At 28.0% G+C, this 6,733-nt stretch overlaps 1 long non-coding RNA gene across 1 annotated transcript; it reads right to left on the bottom strand.

The window, feature by feature from the left end:
- Positions 1-4,276: 4,276 nt before the first annotated feature.
- Positions 4,277-5,641, bottom strand: LOC137819032 (uncharacterized). The gene is made up of 3 exons (XR_011082221.2): positions 5,482-5,641; positions 5,257-5,331; positions 4,277-4,433 (listed from the first exon to the last, which is right to left on the bottom strand). It is a non-coding gene; the product is annotated as an uncharacterized LOC137819032 (long non-coding RNA).
- Positions 5,642-6,733: the final 1,092 nt, after the last annotated feature.

Here is a 6,733-nt window from a genome sequence, read left to right as displayed (position 1 = left end):
CCAATGAATTCCTCACAGGTTCTCTAAAGATTATTCTTTCTCAATCCTCAAACAGAGCTAAACAAGATTGAACATGCATTAATCTGATTCAACTGAAGCTCACCCGGAAAGCATGAGTCACCCGTAAAACATGCGTCTACTGGTTTAATTAATACTCACTTTGTTCCATGCGTATACTTCATGAGAATGTTTATCTCCTCTCTCTTGAATCATGCGCCAAAGAAATTAATTAGAACAATGCGAACTAACTAATAAATCAAAGTTTAAGATAAGGAAGACTCTCAATCATGTGTTCAAGTACAACCTCTTACAAAAACTAGTTTAACAAGAGATTAGACAATAAAAATAATTGTTATAAAAAATTGAAAAATGAAACTTTTATTGATCAAAACATCATAACTCAATGGGAAATTACAAATGAATCAACCAAAAATGTTTAACTTAAAATAATATTAATTTTAATATGATATGAAATTATATGAATAATATGTAGTATATATTAATTCTATTAATTCATTTAAATCAATTCAAATCAAAATATACACATCATTAACGGTAATCAATATATAATTATGCATATTTAAAAATTAAAGTAACAAAATAAATTCAACTTCATGTAAGAACATATTAAATTAAGGTGTTATTATGTGGTAAAATATTCTTAATATATATATATATATATATATATATATATATATATATATATATATATATATAAAATAAAAATAAATCTTACAAATTTTTTAATTTAAATTTTATAAAAATTTGAATAAAATATATCAAAATATACTAACTTTCCAATTAAAAAGTATATGATTGCGCTATCAATTAAAATGTTTAAAATAACTAAATATATCATAAATAAATACATTATTTTATTGATGTAGTAATTGATTATGATTATTATAAAGAAAATAGAAACAATTTTTAAGAAATTAATTTCTGTACAATTTAAATTAAAAATTATATAAAATAATGATTTAATCAATCCAGTTAGTTTTGATAATTGTGTCTTTATGAAAAAAAAGTTAAATAAACAAGTTCATCACATTTCAAAGAAAAAAAATAGTGATTGATTATTTGCTTATGAGGTATTTTTTTTTACTATAATAATGTAACAGATGTCGTTGATTACAAATAAAAATCGTTAAAAAATGGAATGTTTTTATACTTTCTGTTTTTTTATATTAATTATAAAAAAAATGAGACAATGGAGTGAGGATTCAGAGTACAATAAATAATCACACATGTTTTTTTAAATCATTTTTCATTTAAAATGATTGTCATGTAATTTGAAACAAAATCAAGCATGTAACAGTAATAATTTTCTCTCATTCATTACTAAATTGCATGCATATACTACATTGATTTTCTCCTCACATCTTTTCTATGAAACTAATATACAAATAAACTAAATATACTAAATAAAGGTGCTAAATCATTTCTCATTTAAAATGATTATCATGTAATTTTGGACAAAATTAAGGATGTAACTATAATAACTTTTCCTCTCACAATGATCACTAAACTGCATGAATGCATTATACTGATTTCCTCTTCACCTCTCTTCTGTAAAACTAATATATAAATCAACTGAATATGCAACTATCTCTCATCACAACTAACTCTTTAATTCACATTTTTTCTAAGGTCTTCAGAGTTAACTCTTCCAACCAAATCTTCTTCATACAGAATGATGTGGACAAAGTCACTCAACAAGAGCATGTGCATTCTTTTTTTGTTTTCAACGGTAGTTTTGGCGGCCACTGACCTAGTTGATGGGCACCACCGTAGACTTCTTCAAAATGGTGATGTCTCTAAGGAAGATTTCCAAGGAATTAACATAATTAAAATTATTATTTATTGTTCCCTCTTTGTTGTGATTTTTATCTTTATTCCTGCCTCCGTATTTCTCTGCATTCACGTATATTACGCCAAAAAGAATAAACATTCCTCACAACCAGGACAGTGACGCACTGCATCAAAATATAAGTGTTCATGTTCAATAAATGTATTTAGGACCATTAGAGTATTGTTTTGATAAAATTTATCTTATTAGTGAGGGTAGTTTTCTAATTATTTGGTAATAATTGTGTAACACTCCTTATTATTAAAGAAGTAATATTTTCAAATTTTTTTACCATTTCAAATTCTTGCGTGCATGTACTTTCTTTTTGTCTATCTATAAAGTTGTTGACAATAAATATATCACGAAATAATTTGTATTGATTTAGAAACTTGAAGCAGATGTTTGATAATTTATGTGTGTGTGTTTTTTTTTATGTGTATATTGTATTGTTTTTCAATGAAGATCTTCTAACACTATTGAAAAACAAGAAAAAAAACTAACCTTTAACATCAAATTTGGAGTTTTTTACCTTTAACATCAAATTTGGAGTAAAAAATAACGTGCATATATGTTGGTTCAGGAAAACCTTCAACCGATAAGAAATTATATAAATTGTTATAACTACATGAATAAAGAACTACCTAAAAAACAACAAACTATAAGAAGAAAATAAGTACACAGAATTCTAACAACCATTGAGGATCCTAGTTTTAGTGTAGACACGTTTACCATGTCAAAGTCATAAAAAACTGGGTTTCTTCACAAGTAAACAAATTTTAGGGAAGATTCCTCATAATTAAAAGAACAAAAATATCTTTTTTTACTCCACCCTAAGTCCCAATAAATATTAAAATTTTAATTATTTAATTTTTTTAATTTTAAAAATTATTTTAATATTTTACATTTTAATTATATTTTTATTAATACTCCATCCTACATTTTAATAAATATTAAATTTTAATTATTTAAAATTTTTAATTTCAAAAATTATTTTAATATTTTACATTTTAATTATATTTTTATTAAAAAAAATTATGTGAGTGTAAAGTATAGCGAAGTGTCAAAATATAATCCTTAAAAAAATTGTAACATTAAGGAAAAGTACGGAGTAGCTCTTGCCACATGAAGCTATAATAGGTAGCTCTGGGTGCCTGACTATGGATCTGATGCTTCAAGAGCATTTTTCCTGCAATAAAATTATTTGCGAAAACAATTCAAATAACACTGAATAAAAACACAGTCAACAAAAACGACAACAATAACAGGATGCTTTTTCTGAGTAATTAAGGTCAGTTCTATACAATAAAACATGTCTGTGGATAAAATATTGACCTCTAAATCCTTATTAATTATTTAACCAGTAGATTTTCACAGTCTCCTATTGCCTCTAGCAATTAGGCTACCCTCCATCAAATCTACTCTCCTTAACAAGGCTTATTATACAGGTTTTTACACAGATGCCAGATCACCAAGGCAAGTTTCTGCCACTTTTCTACAATAGGTGCTATCCCAACACAACAGAAGCAAAATAAAACAAAGTTGGTAACAAAGTGAAGCTAAGTTAATGCAGTTGCACCATTTGACAACCACAAGTCTATACAGCATTTTCCAGACAACCAATTTTGCATTATTAGATTATATTATATAGAAAATAAATTTCTTCATTTATTTTGGAATTTGAGACAAATCCACTAATTAATTTTACTTGATGACTGTTGGTGCCAGCAACAAATTTTCTATGGTCATCTTTCATAAGAAATGTGGCAGATGTGAACCAAGTGGGTGTAAATATACCAAGGTTGTCTATCCTTAGGTGGCTCCACAGGTTAAAAGAAATTGTAAAATCAAGCACTGAAAATACTGTGCACCAGTATAAGATAAACTGGAGGAAGATAAGTTAACAACATAACAAAGATGAAAAGTAGGACTGAAGTAATGACTCTTAGGTTTGGAATTCTAGATCTTAGTGAGGTTGTTAATATCCCAAATATTAATTTCGATGCCTTTCTACAGACAAAGTACTGATTCATTATTTCTCAGCTCAATATGCAGTGATAAAAGTTCTGTTTTGGTGAGAACTTGTTTAGATCCTCAAGGATTACAGTAACAGGTACCCATTTTTCATGTCATCTAATTAATTCTTCTGCAGTAAGGTTTAGTATTTCTTTAAGTTCTCACTTTATGATAATAAAAGGTGATATTGAAGATTCTTTGGCTTCCTCAAACTCATAAAAATTCAATTTCATATAAATTATCATCCACAAACAAACAAAGATGAAGAGGTCATATATCTTTCAGGTCTATACATGACCTATAAATTGTACTAAGCAAAAGTAAACAGCAGAGGCCACATAAGTCTTTGTTTCTGAAAAGAAATTACACATTTCAGAAGCACCAATGTAACACCCCATAATTTACATATAACTATTACAATAAAAGTTCTACCAGTTTCTATACAAACTTGGAGTTTTTCAAAACATTCCTAATACATGATTAGGATTTATAGAAATACAAATATTTACATATCCACAGCTCAAAATAAAACTCTGTAACCTCTAAGGCTCTCCTGCACCTGTATGGTCATCTGCTCATGTACATAGTACAGTCATCGCAGTTCAAACACAGCAAGAAAAGCAAGGGTAAGCTACTGAAAATAGAATTTTATAATATACACACTTAAGTCCAAAGAGAAAACCAAGTTACATGATCAATTTCTCAAATTACACAATCTTCTTCAATTCCCAACATTAAAACAATCACATAGATCTCACATGGATCTACACATCCAGAATATTCAACAAACAACGTCTTCCGGAAGACCCGTATTAAGTAAGTCCTACCAGAGACTAACACCTGATCCAAAGATTACCAGCGAATCCAACAGAAAGGATCAGGGTAAGTTCAATACAACCCAAGCTGTGCATCTCATATGTCACGGTGTGCATGAACTCCCCCATAAGCTTCTCACCACCTGATATCTTAGTCTATGTGACTTAGATCATCAGTGAAGCTCGGAGATCTCTGTTACCACATAGGCATCAATACTTAATACACAGCAAACATCAGTCCATACATTATCCCGACATCAATACTTAATACACAACAAACATCAGTCCATACATTATCCCAAATGTATGAATTCAATTTCATACCATTTCGTCATACAATATCATTCAAAAAGTTATCCACAATATTCAAAAGTTTATTTGACATAAAAAAAATACACTTTAATACTAAATCATCAAAACCCAATATTTCCACAAATTTAAATAATATATAAACAAAACACACAATATATAAACAAATAACACCCATGCAAGAGAAATTCAATATTGGGACCATGTCCCTTCCGCATTCAAATATTCTATCCTAGGGTGCTATTAAAAATTAAATTTAGCTTCCCTTACCTCAATTGCTTGCTTTTCAAGCAACTTTTAGAATTTTATTCCCCACCGTTTGGATAAGCTTCAAGATTTACGGGCCTAATGCAAATTATCCAAACAGAACAAAATTTCAGTATATAATAGAATAAGTTGAGAAGATTAAACTTCTCAACTGACCCCACCAAGATTGATAATTAAATCCTAGGGAAAACAGAAAACAAAGGATATTTAGAGTAAAAATGAACTTACTCTGTTTGAAAATCTGATCGGGTAGAAATGTTCCTTAACTCCTCTGCTACAACGTGGTATGATCAGATTCTAAAATAGATGAAGATTGAGAGAGAAATTAAGAGAGAGGGAGAGAAGAGAATTGGAGAGAGAGAGAAAGAAGAAAAGATGGTACTGTGGTGTGAAGAAGAATGTGGCACGCTGTTTCTGTTTCTTTAAAAAAAGGTGTCGTTACAACCAAATTCCAAAGGCAATGACTATTTGGTTGAGTCAAGTGTCATCTATTATGAGGATTTTTCTCTCAGAATTTATTACATGAAGTACACAAAAAAAAAATCATATCACGAAATAAAAACTAATTTTTAAAGACCAAAATAATTAGTTACAATAGTAATTAAATTAAAAATCATTTTATAAACTAAAAAAAAATTGATTTCTAAATTAGTTTCTATTATTGTTAAATAGTTTCTAAATTGGTATCTAATTAGCAACCAAGGTTTTTCTACCAAATTTAAAAACTAAATAATTGGTAATTAAAACCTTAGTTGCTAATTAGATACCAATTTAGAAATTATTTAATAATAATAAAAACTAATTTAGAAACTAATTTTTTTATTTTCTAAAATGGTCTCTAATTTAGTTATTATTGCAACTAATTATTTTGGTCTCTAAAAATTGATTTCTATTTCATGATTTTTTTGTAGTGTAAGTTTGCCCATGAAGCTGCAGATTTATTTTGGGGTTTGTGACAGTATGTAAAACAGGATTTAAAAAAAATAATTCTTTGAGAATCATTATTTCAGGGAATACCTGTCTGATCTTCAAAGAAGAACAATTCGTTATTTGAATATCCTTTCATCTTTTCATTTCCCATTTTTTCACCATGCCTTGTATTTTGTTCACCTCTTCTATATTCACAAAATCTTTCATTATCAAAGTTGAAAGAATAATTTATCCAAACTGTTTAATACTCATTTGTATTCAACTAAACTTTTAAGTTTATTTACCACATTTAGTTTAGAAGATCTAGATGTAGTTTATTTACCACACTTAGATTACAAGATCTTGATGTAAAGGTAATGTAATCACAAATTTCAAATTTCTCTTACAAGATTTGTTTGTTGAGTCAAATAGATGTTGATTGATAAAAGTTGTTTCAAGTTTAAACAATTTGAAAAGCGGTTGATTGTGAGATGTATTTTGAAGTTTGAAAGTTTTGGGGTTATTTATTGACTTGTGATTTCAATGTGAATACAAATTTGAGCATTTTAAA

This window comes from Phaseolus vulgaris, chromosome 10 (genome assembly GCF_051622355.1).
Source record: "Phaseolus vulgaris cultivar YP4 chromosome 10, ASM5162235v1, whole genome shotgun sequence".
In the NCBI taxonomy this organism is placed as follows: Eukaryota; Viridiplantae; Streptophyta; class Magnoliopsida; order Fabales; family Fabaceae; genus Phaseolus; species Phaseolus vulgaris.
Note: the sequence above shows the minus strand (reverse complement) of the source record. Positions and strands in the feature narration are given on the sequence as shown.